Raw genomic sequence first — 16,591 nt, 5'->3', positions numbered from 1 at the left:
GTAAACGCATTCTGCAGCGGTGTGGAAATGATTACCTTTGGCCAAGTGTAGTACATGACTGGAGAAGTGCTTGGCAGGTTCAGCAGCACGGCTCCTCGCTGCTGTCAGAAGCACTGGCCCTGGGGAAACGCACCAGGGCCAGTTCTGACCAACACAGAGTAGAGTAAAATGAGTACAAATGGACAAGGAGCCCATTACTCTAATAGTAGTGCCCCATGGATCATGTTGAATTGTGCAGTAACAGGGGAAACGACCTTATTTCTCGGTCTGGTTCAAGTTCATCTGAGCAATAAAAAGATGGGACTGAATTTTTTACACTTCATTGTGGTAACGTTGATATGAGCAGCTGAAACGTTCTCTTTGTGCTTTATTAAAGGATTCAAAGCATGCTTTCTGAGGCCTTTGTATGGCAGGATCTCTTAATGAATCACTTCTGAAGATATAATCAATCATCTCTGGAAAAAAATCAGTGTATATAGTGGTCATATAATACTGTGTGAGGATGGAACTGTAATCTCTCCCAGGCACAAATAAATCACGGTCACTACTCTTAATAAAACTGGATTGTTCTTGGCAATGTCTCCTAAGACAGGGGCCTCGATTGCTCTTACTGCTTAATGTTGGTGTGTTGAGGTAACTGCCGTGGCCTGAGAGGTAATAAACAGGGGAACGGCTTGTGTCCCCTGTTAAAATCCTGGAGGTGGCTCCACTGGGTCAGACCAAGGGCTGTTCTGCCCCATGGCTTGGTCGTGGTGGCAGCCAGTAGTGAAAGTCTAGGGAGTAGTTGGAGAAGAAATTTCCTGTTCCTACTCTCTCTGCCTCTAACTGCTTTCAGCTGGAGGACTTCCTAAACTCGACATGGGTTTAATAATTCAGTGATGCTGTTTGACAGCGAAGAAATCACCATCCCCACAAACTTTACCCCTCTCTGCTGTGAGGCTGTGGCAGGTGCTGAACTGGCACGTTAACCTTTGAAGTTCAAGTCTCTTAAAGCTGGGGATGATTGAAAATGCCTGGCAAACGTTTGTGCTGGTAGGACTTTCCATCATCAAAATGAGGGCATCGCTGTATATCGCCTTCAATTAAACTCTTACCTGGGTGAGTGGCCGCTCGGGTGGGCGGCTGGTTTTGAACCTGATCATTGACCAACATTTGGGACTTCCAGAAGTGCCTGGGTCTGATTCTTAAACCCTCCTGTTGTCTCCAGGATCCCTGGCCTTGGGACAGCCAGGACTCCTGCTCTGTCTTCAGGAGTGGTTTGGAAATGGGGCAATGTGCTGTTTTCTAAACTGGTCTAAAAGTTGGGTTTTTTCTTTATTTCCTCTAAAATGCTCTAGCTACCTCCTTGTGTCTTATGAGCTACAGCAATACCAGATGAGATGTGTTCTCTTTGTGAAGCTGTAGTGACAGGCTTCACAGGGGTGTAACAGTAATTGTTGGGACTTAGGCTTCAGAGCAATATCATGTCAGAATACCGTAGCTCCACAGCACTGTGGCTGCTTGTTGGTCCTCTCCTCAGTCCTTCAGAGACTCGTCTTTTGTCTGCTATGACCCCAGTGTTTTCTGTCCTCTTATTCTGAGCACTTAATGCTGAAAGCCTTTTCCCTGCTTTTCTGTCCCAAAATTCAGGGCACACCTTTTCTCATGCTGCTTGTCTAGGGGACCGTGATTCCCATGTATTATTTAACAGCCTTTCCTCTGATAAGACATATTTTTTTGGGAAGATCATAGAGCATTCATAGTATACTGGTGGAAAATATAAGCTGAAATGCCAAACATCTTGAAAAATACATATCTTTGATCACAATGTGGTGAAGAATTCCCACCATGCTGCTCTGTGCAACGTGACGGTGTCAGGAGCACCGAAAGAGCCTTCTGGAAAGGTTGGTCAGGGTGGATCTCAAGTGCATGGAAGTCTTCTGGAAGTAGCATTGCAAAACACAACAATCTGATTTATGAATAAGAGGAAATTAAAGTGATATAGCATACGAAATTATTTTTGGTGTTGACGTAGAAATATCATAACTGTCATAAAACAGAATTGTCTTTTGATGGCAGCAATATGCATTGAAATAACTTGGCAGAAAGTTAATTTTCTGAAGCTTATTCTTTGTACTGAGGATACCCTTCCAGAAATTTAAACATTTTAGATGGGAAAAATAATTTTAAGAGTAAAACAGAACTTTGGGTTGCACAGATGGTGAGGGGAGATGCTCCTCCATAGGAGGGGGGTCTGGCTAGTAGCCTTCCACATATTCACTGTGAATATTTGTGTCTGGGAACTCCTTGGTGTTCAGTTACCTGTGTGTCAGGGACCAAGCACTGAAAGAGGTGAGACCATCTCCAGTTCGAGACTGGTCCTTGCACTGGTTTTCCCAGAGGTTTCCTCCATGTCTGAGAGGAAATCACATCAGCCTTCAGGAGATGCCTGTGGGGTGAGTTTCACAGTACCTCTTCACAAAGATTTTGGTTCTTTTTAGGATGAGACACACAAGTCCAGGGAGAGCAGAGCAGTGGATGTTACAGGTTGTATTAGGTGTTGTGGAAACACCAGGCTCATCCCCTCAGCATCCCTTGATGCTGCTGCCTGGCGCCTGCTCTGGTAGCAGAGGGGAAGATGTGGATATTGCTCTTTGTGCATCTCTGGCCAAATCAGAACTGACTGATCTATATTCCACGTGAATCCTGGATTTCAAAGCACCTTGAGGAGTGTTGTGACAAGGCAGCTGGCCTGACAAGATTATTCTGTGGTATCAATGAGTAATGAAGCTAATGAATTAAATCCAACCGCCTAAGGTTAAATCTGTTCATGATGCATTAAAATGCTCATGAAAATGAGGTTTTCATTAAAAATATCAAAACTAATTCTTTTACTTCAGTCCAAACGTGTTACATAAACACATCATTTGTACAGGTGTAAGGTGAATGCTATTATATCACACATTTAATCTAAATAGCAAAACAAATAGTGATTTTTAATTTCTGTTATAAACAGAGTGGCTTTTCCCAGTGCATCAGTGTCAGGAGTCATATGAGCAATGATGCCCAACACAGGTACATCGTTCACCTGCTCAGGCAGGGGGGGATCTGTGTCATATTCATTCAAATTATTTCTAATTCAACTATTTTCTCAGGTTGGTTACTTGAAAGGGACAATGCTTTTCCTAGGTAGGCATGTTATGCACAATAAGAAGGATTTATAGTTGCTTTAATGATTCATTAAAAGGTTATTTTGTTAGTGGCTTGACTTCATAAAAATTCTCAACGATTACTTATTTATACCAGTGAAGTGTAGTAGCTTGTGCCAACCCATTTCTATGGAGAAGGTGGGTGCTTAGTCACTGAGCTGTTCTCAGTATTTAAACGTGCGCTGGTGTTTTTCAACAAACATTTTCTGGAGTGTTCTGTTATTGATATATTTATCTCTTTTTAAAAAACCCCCTAAAGTTGAAGATTCAAGTGGGGCAGTGGGATTGAAATAACAGACAGCAGAATGAATCATTCTGGGCTATCACGTAAGTGATCTCTGTATTAAAAATGGATTTATTCATTGAACCGTGACAGCTGCTTCCAGCAGCCTCCTCAATTTATCAAATTAATAAAATTGTGCCTTTGTCAAAGTGGCAAGACAGTAACATTAAAAGAAAGTGCACATATCCAAAGGTTGGGAAGAAGCAGGAGGCTTTGGGGATGTCCATGTGTTTTTGTTGTAACTAACCCCAGGCCCTTCTAGACTCCTAAGCTTGTGGTTTGTGTGTGGTTACCCTCATGCTGCATCTGTCTAGCTCAGAGAATCCAACGGGCTCCATCACAGTCACACCTAAGCTGCTCCTCCAGAAGCAGCACGTCCTTATTGACACCTCCTACCCTTAACAGACACCTCAGTTGTATTTACATCATCAGTGTATGTCACATGGGCTGGAACAATTAATTAATTAGTTTTTTTCAATTAGCAGAGTGGCAAACAGCATCCTTGCAGGAAGCTCTGAAGCTGTGTGTTCCTCCTGGATGTAGGTTCCTCACCACAGGAGGTAATGAGATGGTGCACAGGCTGGCAGCAGACCCCTTTCACTAGGAAATATAATCCAATATTAATATGTCAATGTTGATCCTAAAGTGAACATCAGGTAACCTCAGCAACTGATTTCTGGTTGGTCTCACCTACCTGTGAGTATTTTGTGCACTGGCTAACTAACTGATGGAGCAGACTGACTTGGTGGCCAGGCCCTTTAGGTTTTTCAAAGCTGTTCTCAGGTTTTAGGACTTTATCATCTCATGACTTTGTTAAAACCCTGGCTCATATTCCTGAATATAATTTCACAAGGGTTTGATAACCTCTGTCTACAGCTCAACACTTCTTTTGATTTTAGAGTTGTAAATTTGAGTAAGCTAAAACATTGAAGTTGTAGGTTTAGGTGTCCTGAGGTTCTCTCTGGCTTCAGTGCCAGTTTGGCTCAGTCAGTCTTCATTTCAGGCACCATCTCTCATCTCTGGACAGTGATGGACCATTGGGTACCTTCTCCTCTTGCATCCTTGTTCTACAAGTGTCAGAAAAGCAACGTTGATGTGTTAAACCTCTTGTTTTCTGGCTGTCTTTCAGAAGTGGTAAATTAGATGTTATTAAAGGCAATTCAGGCCATTGTGTCTTCCTGGTGAGCCAGGATATCTGCCAGGGAGGCAGGAATTAGGCTCCTCTGGGTACAGCACATCCGTGCTTATGTATTTCTTCAAGAGCTGGAACAGAACACGTGTGTACAGGTTGAAGCTAAAGCATGTGAACAAGCCTGGCTGTAATGAGATGATGTGTCTTAGAACAACTAACAATTATATTCCCATTACTAAAATATATGTAGGGAATGGAGACAATTATGCTGCAGTCGCTGTGGGGCTACAAACACGTTGCAGAGCATAGGCAGGAATAGGACATGTGTTTTATATGGTGACATGTGTACTGGAGCTCTCACACCAGTATACATCAGGAATCTTTCTTCTGGAGTCAGTGGAGCAGGAGGAATCCAGTGGTGGAGGAGAAAAGCAGCCCAGCTGAGTTGTGTTTTTTCTTCTAAAAGGGAATGCAGGATGGAAACACTATTTTTTCCTTTCAATCAGCATCTTATTAAAACTTAATTTGCTTGAAATGTATTTTGCTGGAATAAGCAGTCACGTGGGTTCCTGGGTTTAAGGTGGAGATATAATCTTACTTCCCATGTGATGTATATAAATCAATATACAAGTGTGTATATGCACTCAGCCTGAGACCAGTTTGGGTGGGGGTATGCTGGGCCCCTCCCAGAGGGACTGTGCAATATGACCTGTGCTTTCCCTTCTCTTGACCTTCATCTGAGGCTGCTTGCTTTTTAAGGGCAGGAAGTAGCTTTTCATTCTGTGGTTGTGAAGTTTATAGCGTAATGAAGTCACTGTATGTGGCTTGAGACGCAAATAACTTAATTGATGACTGGTTGACAGCTTGATCTGTCCAGTTATGTGGTTAAACAAGAGGGCTCGTGCACACTGAGGAGATTGCTGTCCTGGAACCCAGTGTCCTCAGCAGAGCATCAGGCTACCAGGCTGGAGCATGTTTTTTTTTCTTCTCCCAGTGTAATTTGTTTGCAGCAGAGTGTGTCATTCCCTCACTTTGAACCTTCCTGCAGGCAACAGAAATGTGTCTTTGTTGCATCTTCTAATCTTGTCAGTCAGGATGCTTTAAAAATTGTTCTGGGGAAATTTAAAAATAATTTCCAGTGAAATTAAACACAATTCTTCATATGAATGCAATTTTCCTCAGCCTCAGTGACAGAATAGTGACCCATAATATTTGGAGGTGAAGAACTGTTTTCCAAGACTCTGCTCCTGCAAGCTTTTAAGCTGTGATCAAACCTATTTGTGTTGTGGTTTATGTATAGCAGCTATGAGGTATGCTTTGTCTCTGTGCTTCATTCCACTGTGGAGAAAAAAAATAATCATTTTTGCTGTCAGGGACTTATTTCCTGGATAGTTTTTATGCTAACAGGACCATACAAATCCAACATCCATTGTTTGCTCACAGCAGGCTCTCCTAGTGCCTTTGGTGATCGTGTCCAAGGCGACCAGTGGGGAAGATTTGGGCACTTGTATCCCAATTTGCTGGGGAGCTTATTTTTTTTTTTCATTAAAAATAGCTTATTTCCACGCTTTGTCTAGTTATAGTTATGTATTTTAGAATGTTATCCTCAAGTGGCCACTTCAGTAGCTGGACTTTGAGGAGTTCTCGTTCCCCCTGGGCACCAATGGTTGTGACAAGTGCTCAGTTCCCAGCTTTGGCAGCTGATAAAGCACATTGTACCCTTGTGATAATTCTGTTTCCTAATTGTCTTCCTCTGAAATATCCCTGGACAGTTCTTCCAGGTCTTCCCCTTTGTGTGGCAGCACTGAGGTGACCCACAAGCTTCTCCTGGAGGTTGGACATGAGGGTGGAGGCTGAGCTGTGGGGCTGAGCTCTTGCATCTAAAGGTTGGTGCTGCCATCGTGGGTTTCAGCAGGACGTCTCCCTCTGAGATGTAAGGTGCTCTCCTCAGAGGCGTTTTGATCACTGCCTGATGTTAAGAAAGCATACGTGGGAAGAGCTTTCAAAAAGGTACTTTATTCCACTGAAACTGAGTAATAAAGTGAGTTTTACTTCATGTGATAGTTGTTTACTGTTAAATAGCACCAGCCAAGCTTCCTTTCTAATTAACTTGTATATCAGGAGATTTCCTGTTATCTCCTAGCAGATAGGCATTCAGAGCAGCAGTTCTGGTGAGAGGTATGCAAGTGTGTATGCAAAATAGTTAGAGAAGCTTCTGACTCTATTAAATTTCCAGTTCAGGCCTCGGTGTTACAAGCTTTTGATCAGGTCCAATCTCTTCTCCAGCTCAATCTAGCATCCCTAGGTGGCAGCTTTTTCTTTACCTTTTTTTTTGCTCTTATTTCATCAGGCAGTTTTCTCATCAATTTTCTCCTTTCTCTTTCTCCCTCCAGGAGCTCAGGCATGGGGTGGTTTTGATGTAGTTATGCTCTTAAATACAAAGCTGGAAAAGCAGCAGCGCCAGGCGAGGCGATTTGGTCTGTCCCAGAGCTCAGCCCGCAGCAGCTCTGTCCCTCCTGGTAAGGCAGAAAACAATCCAGGCACTGACTGTAAATTTTGGAGATGCAGAGCCTTTCCACCTCCATCTTCCCTCCCAGAAGCATCACCAAAAGCTGTGTGTTGTACCTATGTGGCCGTGCCATGTTCTGTGTCAGTGCAGAGGGCATCCTCTCCCAGGGAGGGTGGGATTTTTGCACCTTTTGATTTCTATTCAGCAGTAATTTGGCACGTAGCCTGTTGGGGTGCTTAGTCCTTCTGAATGAGCTGTTCAAAGGCCCTCATGCAACCAGGGGGGGACAAGCAGTGGGTAGATGGACAAGCTAATTGCCTAGCTGCTATGGAAATGGATTGAAATTAGGTGATTGATTAAAGCTGGAAAAAATGTTATCACCTTAGGAAACTAAATGCTTCTCTGCATCTTTTCACTCTCTCTAGAGCTTCTCCTGTCTTAGACATGTACATAGCTTTATCTTTTATTATATATCAGCTTAATGAAAGGAGTTCTGAACTACGTGGAATGTATGCACAGACTGAATGTATGCACAAAGGTGACAGCCTGGCTGCTGTCTGAGAAGTTGCTCTTACACAATAACCTGCTTGCACACCTGAGCTCCTAGGAAAATTATCCCTGAAGGCTGATTTTTTTTTTTTTTAAAGGAACCTGGAAAAAGCTCATTGTCACAGAAGGAAACCAGCCACCTGTTACCAGCAGAGCCGGTGAGTCTGGAGAGCAGTTCTGGATAAAAAGGAATTTTCTATTCCTGTTGGTTCTAAAGTGATAAAGAATATACTCAGTGATGATAAATAATTTGCTGTACGTAGGCAATGTTTGTTTTATTAACAGCTCCTGCCTGCTCTCCCTGCTCTGTGGCTGGGGGAGATGCTGCTGCTGCTGCGGGCTCTGATTTGTATTCCAGCCACTGCTCCTCTCTCCCTCTGCTTTTCGCTCTGTCTCTGGGCTCACGCTGCTCAGGCCTGGAGGATGGGAGGCTGGAGCAGCAGCCACACGATCTAAGGCATCTGCTTAGTCTCTTGCAAGTAGATTCATAAATCCACTGGCATAGGTTTCTGTTTCAAAGGAGTGTGTGCAAATTGGTCCGTTCAGGAGGTGGAGTGTCTGAAAGGCCCTGGAGGGGCTGAACAGCCGCGTTCGGGTGTCATTTGGTGGCTGCCAAACCCCCAGCCAAAAGTTCTGACTCTTTGACTTCTTTAATTGACACTTAGAATGGAATTTTCAGCTGTCCTGGGAGATAAAGTTCTGCTGAAAATCGATGGGACTTTTACACTTCTAATGACTCAAATGCCTTCAGAAATCCCCTCCTTAGGACTCTAAATTACTGTCTCATTTTCAGAAGTGCTCAGCAGCTTTGTCTGGGTTTTACTGCTGCTCACTACCTCTTGGGCCTTTCTAAGTCTCCTCCCCTGATGATAAGGAGAGTTGTGGGAGCTGCTTGGGACACCTGTAACCAGGGGACCCTGTTGTGAATTTTAAATTTAAATTTTATAACACTTGCCGAGTGTAGAGATGAAACCGTCTGTTATTCCTGCATCCCTTTTTGCCAAGTTTTCAACACCCTTATTTGATCTATAGGATCTAAATAAATCCATGTGCTTGCCTGTCTTCCCCAATGTCTAATTAAATATGAAGATTACAGATGTACTTGAACTGAAAACGAATGCTTGTTATATTTTCATTGAGATCTGGATTTATAATGAAATGATTTATTGCTGCTAAATTAGAGGCATTAGGAAAAGTTACACTGTTTGTACTTGTGACTGCTACAACCTGCTTGGATTTGCATCTCATGTTTTTTTTATACAAACACCTTCCCTCTTTTGTAGAAAAGTGCTTGAGATGATGATGTTGCCCTTCTGAGGCTTTTTTCCCCTCTTTTGACTGTACCTTTTTAACTGAGTGTGATGCCTGAGGGAGAAGCTGAGCTTTCATCTATCACATTTCTAGTTCCAGTAACTGAATTCAATCTGAGGCTTGAAATGCCATACTAAAAATAACATTTGGGGTTGCTACAGCTCTCTTCTTGCCTATAGTTTTAATTTCAGGTGAACGCCATAAACTTGATTTATCATCAGTGTCTAGTTTGACATCTCTCCTTTCAGGAATGCTTTTCCAATTGCTCCTTAGGTTTAGAAATTTGCATGGAAGCCACAAATGATGTTCTCCCTCCAAAAAGTTGCTGGGAGGAACATGATGCAGTGATGAACTCGTGTATAAATCACTGCTTATCTTCCTGGCAGAGATCACTTCCTATCAGCCGATGAGCAAGTCATCCTGTGTTTTAAGAGGACGCTGGCTGATGAGAAGGGCAGCAAGGTGGAAGGTGCTCAGAAATAGGTGTGTTACTGAGAAGAGGGTGTCTAGATCATAATGATTTTTAGCTGGCAAGCACACATGTGCAGGAGGCTCACAGTGTGTGACTGGCACAGTCACGTAGGGAGGCACTGCTCAGCCCTGCTTCGTGATGCTGACATCAAAGACACTGAAGGAAGAAGAAAACAAAGGTATTGAAGCAGAAGCAATACCTGCAGACGCTGATGGAAAAATCCTGCTCACCAGAAACACAGAGCCCAGAAGACCTGAGTGTGAATGAAGAGTGAGGCTGGGACATGGGGCTTTGTTTCTTGGAGATGAATCAGAATTGCAGAAGAGGAAGACGAGGGTATGTGGTGTTAGCAGGCAGAGTCCCTGGGTTGTGACTTTGTTGATAAGCTCACAGTTGGGTTTTTTTCCTAGAAAGAGACCTTGGGTGAAGTACAAATAGAATTACTGGCATTAGGCAAGACTTTGCAGTCAGTGTTCTCTCGACTTGTATGCAGTGTTTGCAGTATTGCACAGATATTTGACAAACTGATGAAATTAAGAAGGCCTTGCTCATTTAATTAGGAACCATATAAATAGTGGCATCTATTAATGAAAAAAAAAATCTGTCAGCTTTGCTTTGGGTTTCCCAAAATCTGGCATAAAAATAATACGTAATATAAATGTGTTTATACCTCAGTGTATCTTGTTAAATGTTTAAAGTGAACTAATGTCTGTCTGTTTCAAAACTTTAATTAGCATTTAACAGGAAAGCAGCAGTATAGCCAATTAGAGATCTAAGCAATAACACACACTCACTTCCATTTTCTAGCAATTAATTGATAACTAGTTTACCGTGGGCTAATAATTAAATGAGAAAACATTCTGAGCAAATTGAAAGCACTGATGCAAATGAGTTCTGCATTTATTCTTTTCAAATTCACTGACCACATTATCTAATCTGTCGGGAACAGAGAAATCCTGAATTACACTAAATATATACTCAGGCTGACTAACCAACCCTTAAAGCGACATCAGTCACTTTCTGGAAGTGTTAATTGCTTTGCTGAAGGAAAAGCCTTCAAGCAGTGCCATGAGTTGGGTCACTGGTACATGGGGTGGCCAATGCTCTGCATCCCCACTGATCTCTGGTTGGCAGATGGGTTTCTCTCTTGTGCTTGAGATAGCAATGCTGATCAGACACAGTGGGGATACGTGCTGAGGCTGTGCCATCAGCTGTCACATGAGGGCCAATCATATGAGGAGCAGCTGAGGGAGATGGGGATGTTTGGTCTGGAGAAGAGGAGGCTGAGGGGAGACCTTATCACCACCTGAAACTACCTGAAGCAAGGGTGCAGAGAGGTGGGCAATGGCCTCTTCAGCCAGCTGGCAGATGATAGGACAAGGGGAAATGTCCTCAAGCTGCACCAGGGCAGGGTCAGATTAGGTATTCGAAAAAAATTCTTCCCTGGCAGAGTTGTGATGCTGTGGAACAGGCTGCCCAGGGAGGGGCTGAGTCACCGAGCCTGGGTGTTTTAAAAAAGGGTCCATGAGGGACTTAGGGATATGTTTTAGCATGTAGGATGGGAATGGTTGGACTTGATGATTTTAAAAGTCTTTTTCCAACCTTGTGATTCTGTGATCTGTGGCTTTCCCAAGAAGAAAAATCTCAACCCATGTCTGGAAACAAAGGGGTCACCACTTCAGCTACCCCGGTGTTGGCAGCAACATGACTCTTGCGCCTTCTGCCAGCTGCAAGATAAACGAAATGCTTGACAAAGAAGGATATGAGTTGGCAAAATCACTCTGTACATTCTGCACGTGAAAATTGAAGGCATTTTTCTACTGCCTGTAGTGGTGATCGTTGGGAATAGCTCCTCACCAACAGGAAATCTCCCCATCACCCGCGCCTGAAGCACAGCAATCTCCCGTGTCTGTAGGAGAGAGTCTCATTTTGTCTTGGAGTTCATCTATTTATGATATCTTCCTCATCTGGATGGGCAGGAAGGTGAGATTGCTGGAGCTCTATTAAGCTTTAAACACCAGCCATCCATTCCAACAGCACACTCCCCAGAAGACAGTGTTTCTCGATACTGCTCTTCCCCCTGACTGCTGCAAAACTGCCACGTCTATATGAAGGGAACAAGCCCTGACCATTTCAAGTGCTTTTCCAAAATAAGGGAACTGTAACACAGTCAGATGATGCCAGGTGTTTTAAAAGACTCTCTTTTTTCCCCCCCCTCCCAAAGTTCTCCTTTGTTTTACCCTCTCTAAATGAAGAGGTGCTGTGTTACTGGGGTGGAATCTGCATGTGGACCTCATGCCAGTACTTGGACGAGTGTTGCCTGAAGTAATTTGTGCTTTAACTTTTTTATGCTTTGTGTTTTCACTCGCTAGTGCGGGTTGGGAGCTTAAGGACAATTAAGAATGTAAACTGTGTCTCATTCCTTAAGGCTTGTATTCTTCTGCTTGCCATACGAGGGCGGCCTTGGGAAGGGAGCAGAGGACATGGGGAGGATGGGCATCCAGGAGTGATGCTGACGTTTCCTGTGGGTGCAGATCTCCTCGTTTCCCCCAGCAGGTACCTTCACCCCCTTTCTTGGCTACTTTGTTCTCAGAGACCCCATCCCCTGTTTGTTTCATGGGCTGTCTTGATTGCTATAAATACGATGTCTGTAGAGATGTTTTGGTTGCCTTCAGACAAGATGAGCAATGGCATGTTATTCGCTCGCTTATTGAATAAGTAATGTTTCCTGGTATCCCCAGTAAGGGTTTCTGACTTGAAGCAGTCTTGCTGAAATTCTTTCTGAGCTGAAAAACAGATAATACTGGAAGTAATGTAGACATTTTTGGATATTTCAATGTCAAAGAAATATGGTAGAATTACAGAATAAGTATTGATTCACATTTATCACTGTTTCATAATATTTTTTTATTAAACTTTATTTAATCCTTGCTTTCCAAGTCATTACTTTGTCTCTGGTTGTGACAGACTTTTATGATTTATTATGTCCTCTTAATAGATATACATTTTGAGTTACAGAGAGGTAGAGCCATATTAGTTCTTTCAATCTTTTCTAGTGCCAATAGAGGATTACTTTGGGAAATACTTGCTTAAAAAGGCTTCCTAAAGCTTATTTCTAGTTGGAAATAACTCCAGCAATGGGTTTTATAGCAACTCGACCCATTGTTTATTCTACAGGAGTCAGGATGCTTAAAGATTTTGCAGTATTTTGTTTCCTCTTCCTCTGGAGCATCATCTGCCTTAGTATTGGGGATTACAGAGCTGTTACAGTTAGAAATAAGGGCAAATCAGACTTTATCCTTACAAATTTTCACTCATTCCCACCAGCTGTTGCAAACGCAAATATTATCATACTATATATGCACAGCTATAATTTGAAATTATAAATACTGTCTAATTTTACTGGTATTTACTACACGGGCATAAATAGCACTAAAACTATCTGGGAAATAATATAAAGGAACATTTACATCTCATGTAGATGTCAGTGTAACTTAAATTTATTTTGCTCTGATTCAGTATCGCACATAATTTTCCCACCCAACTATCTATTTTACAAAACCAGTATATATGATGGAACAATTAAAATCAAAATATCAACACATATAAATGCCATTCATTAAATAGCTCAAAGTGTGGCTGTTTGCAGTGAGTGAAAATGATACACTTTTTATAACTGTCGTGGGTATTTCAGGTAAAAATGTTATTATTTAATGTAAAAAGATAATTTTTCCAGGTAAAAACATTATCAGTTGTGCAGTTTCTAGATGCTTCTTGTATTTACTCATGCATTACAACTCATTTATTTAGGATGTCTTTGGATCTCCCCTCAGAACTTCCATTCTGTGGAAGGAATGGGTGTTCTGAGGTGGCAGTGTGCAGCAGTGAACCCCTCCAGAAGTGACTTGTGTTGAATTAATTTCCTGATGCAATAACAAGTGAATGTTTTTTATCTCTTGTTCTAGACTTGCTAATTTCTCCTGGAGACTTGTGATAGCCACAGCATACAGTGCAGTCCTTTCAAAAACCAAATATGCCCTCCAAATCATTCTAGGGACAATTTGTTAATGAGATGAGGTCTGGAATGACTTTTTGGTAGCACCTTAGACCGTGGAAATTGTCTTTATTCTATGTTAATAGCTTATTATTTCCCGATTATCATCACTATTATTTATTAATGGCTGTTCCCCTGCTTCAGTCATGCTCATCATGCAGTTGTACGTTAGCAGTATCAGTGTGTTCAGCATGTCCCACATCATCACATTGTCAGTGTGACTACCCAGAGCACAGCCTGCCAGGGCAAAGACATCTAGAGGTTACTTGGCTACAAGTTGAGAACAAAATACCTACTTTGATGCTAGTACCTTCTGGCTAGTGGTACTTCATAGGAGGCCTGATTTGATCTACTGCTGCACAAGTTGTGCTCCCTCTTAAAATTACAGCGAGCTGCCAGATCCTCAGGGTCCCCCAGGACCACCCTGTGATCCTCCAGGATTTTATCTGTTTGGAAGCAGTGATGGGAAGGCTTTTTAAAGGCTCCTGCTAAGACACACCGTGAGTCTCCTAAAGCATCAGCACCTCATGACTTGCAGCCACTGGTAGAGAGCTGCTTGTGATTAATAGTCACCAGCCTATCCTGAGAGCCAGCTTACTCTGGAGTGTAAGTAGTAAGTAGCTCCTGTCTTTCCTACTTGTCGCTTGCAGGAGTCTCTGCTTGAAGGAAGCAATGATGTTTGGCTGGGAGACATGGAAATTCAGGAAAAAACCCTCTAACTGGGCAAGATGAAGACTATGGTTTAAGTTCAGCAAGCAGACTTTATTTGGAATTCTTAAACCTGCAGGAAACCCCAGTAACTTTTCCTTAAGTAACTTACTTTCCATAAGTAACTCTTCCTTAGATTGACATGGAGACCCACACATGTGGCAGGTAGATTTGCAGGCTGCAGCCAGCTCAATCAGTGGGAGGATGATAGGAATGTAAGCTGGATATTCTCTGGATGCTGGATACGTCATGGCAAAGTCTTTTGTGAACTGTCTGCTTTCCATGCAGTGTTTGATCATCAGAGCACTTGGCTTGGAGCCCTTGGTTTGTGGTGAATTACAGCCCCTTGCTGCCAGCCACAAAGACCTAGAAAATGTTCGTATTTATTTTACGTTCTTTTAGAGATATTGTGCCATAAAAATGCGCTGATTAGAGCAGTTATCAGATGATCTGTATAGTTTAAGACCCCTTTATGCTGGGAGAATATCAATAGTAAATCTCCAGTCAATAGAGAGACTCACTTTTTCAGATGGGGACAAGGCGTGTTCTGAACACCCAAGTGTTATAATTACCACATCTTCTAATCAGATGGCCTCTTTAGGCTCCTCAATTTAACCAAAAGCCCCTTCAGTCTGTGAAGCAGTTTTCTGTATTCTTTGCCCTATTCCACTGCTGAAGCTTCCAGGACACGTGATGTTCTTCCAGAAACCTTTCCCTCGCTGCATCCTGCAGCGTCGCGCTCCTGCTGCACACGCTTGGGCTCCAGCGCTGCCCCTGCTCCATCCCTGCCCTCTCCATCTCCTGAGAGCCCCTGTTCTAGACCATTAAGGCAAGGTTGCATTTTAGATCCATCTTAAAGCGTCCCTCACTTTTGGGGACTGCTCCATGGGTCTGAAGGCTTGTTTTCTCTCCTGGGTTGCTCCCTTGTGCTATTTGACTGGTACAATTTCATTTCTCTCTCTCTTCCTGTGTTCATGCCCTGTGAAGACCAATATGTGCTTGCAAGCAGAGCAGCAACGTGCTGCCTGATGTCTGCAATCAATGTGTGTGTGCATGGTTTCCTTTTCGATGGGCTGGTGAGTAACTCAGATTTTTCCTTCCCATTAAGCATTTTTTTTGAGCACTATGAAATGCTATTTTAATACTTTTTTAATTTCTCTGCAGTTTCCTGGATGCTGGTGAGACTGGGAGCCAACACAGAGATAAACCTCTCTGTATCAACATTGACACTGAGATCTGCATAGGAGGTACAAAGCCACTGTATATGTTTGAATCCCTGTTCTGGTTTTCATCCCTGTTCAAATGTTTGCTCAGATTCTGCATTTCACTGTTTTGTGAGGGTATGTACGTGCTTATAGGAATGTCTGTCTGGATGCTTTATGAATTCCAGTTGGGAGAATGAGAAGGGCTTGCATGGGAGGGCTCATCGGCTGTGTCGTGATGTGCAGACTGCAGAGCTGCTCCTGCTGGGATCCTCTTCCCTGGTCACTCCAGCTTTCCCCACCACTCACCAGGATTTCTGCTGTTTTTCCAGCAGGGTGCATTGCAGCAGTGCTGTTCGGTTTATCTAGAGCTGCTTTTCTTGCTTTGCTCTGTGCATCCTTCTTGTGGTTTTGGGGGGTTTTTTGGGTGTTGTGATTTTATTTCTTATAATGGCTTGCTGTTAGGAAGATCATTACCAAACACAGAAAGAACAGGCAGACTGTCCTTTCCATAAGATGTGCAAAACATGATCTCCAGCTGAGGTGTGATTGGCAGAACTTCCTACTCTCTCAGAAAGAAAGAGCCTGTTCCACCTGTGAGGCTCAGCCTATGGTACCTGGCTGTGAAAAGCCTGGTCCAGGGAGATGGAGGAGTGGAGCAGGGATGGGCTGCCCTGCACAGCCTGCTGCTGTGGGATGGGGAGGGGAAAGAGGGTCAGTGGGGAGTGAGGGGGGGGCTCTGGGCACCACTCTGCTTGCACTGGTCAAACCAGCATCAGTGCTGATTCCCAGTTTGCAGATAGAATGGTATTCCAATCCTGGCTGGCTTCTATTTTGAGTTAGAAAGAAATGCTGCTGTTCTGGTTTCTGCAAGAAATTTTCTTGGTAAATAACAGTATTGAGTGAAACTTTTCAGTTTCCATATAAACAGATATCCAGGGATGGGTATCTCCCTCCTCCCTTGACCTCAGATGCCATCACTGTTTTTCTTCCAACCAGAAATATTTGTTTAAATAGTTTGATTTGTCTATACTGACTCACAGCTTAATGGGGTTTTTAATCTGTTTATCTCAGTGTCTCATTCCAGCCTGTGTGTCTACTCCCTTGGACAAACTGTATCTCCCATGGCATGCCACCCCAAAGGCAGGTCAAGGTCTGTTGGCATTGTGAGAACCCAGTCCAC

The sequence above is a fragment of the Gallinula chloropus genome (genome assembly GCF_964237585.1).
Source record: "Gallinula chloropus genome assembly, chromosome: 12".
Lineage (NCBI taxonomy): Eukaryota > Metazoa > Chordata > Aves > Gruiformes > Rallidae > Gallinula > Gallinula chloropus.
This window is presented reverse-complemented; position numbering follows the sequence as displayed.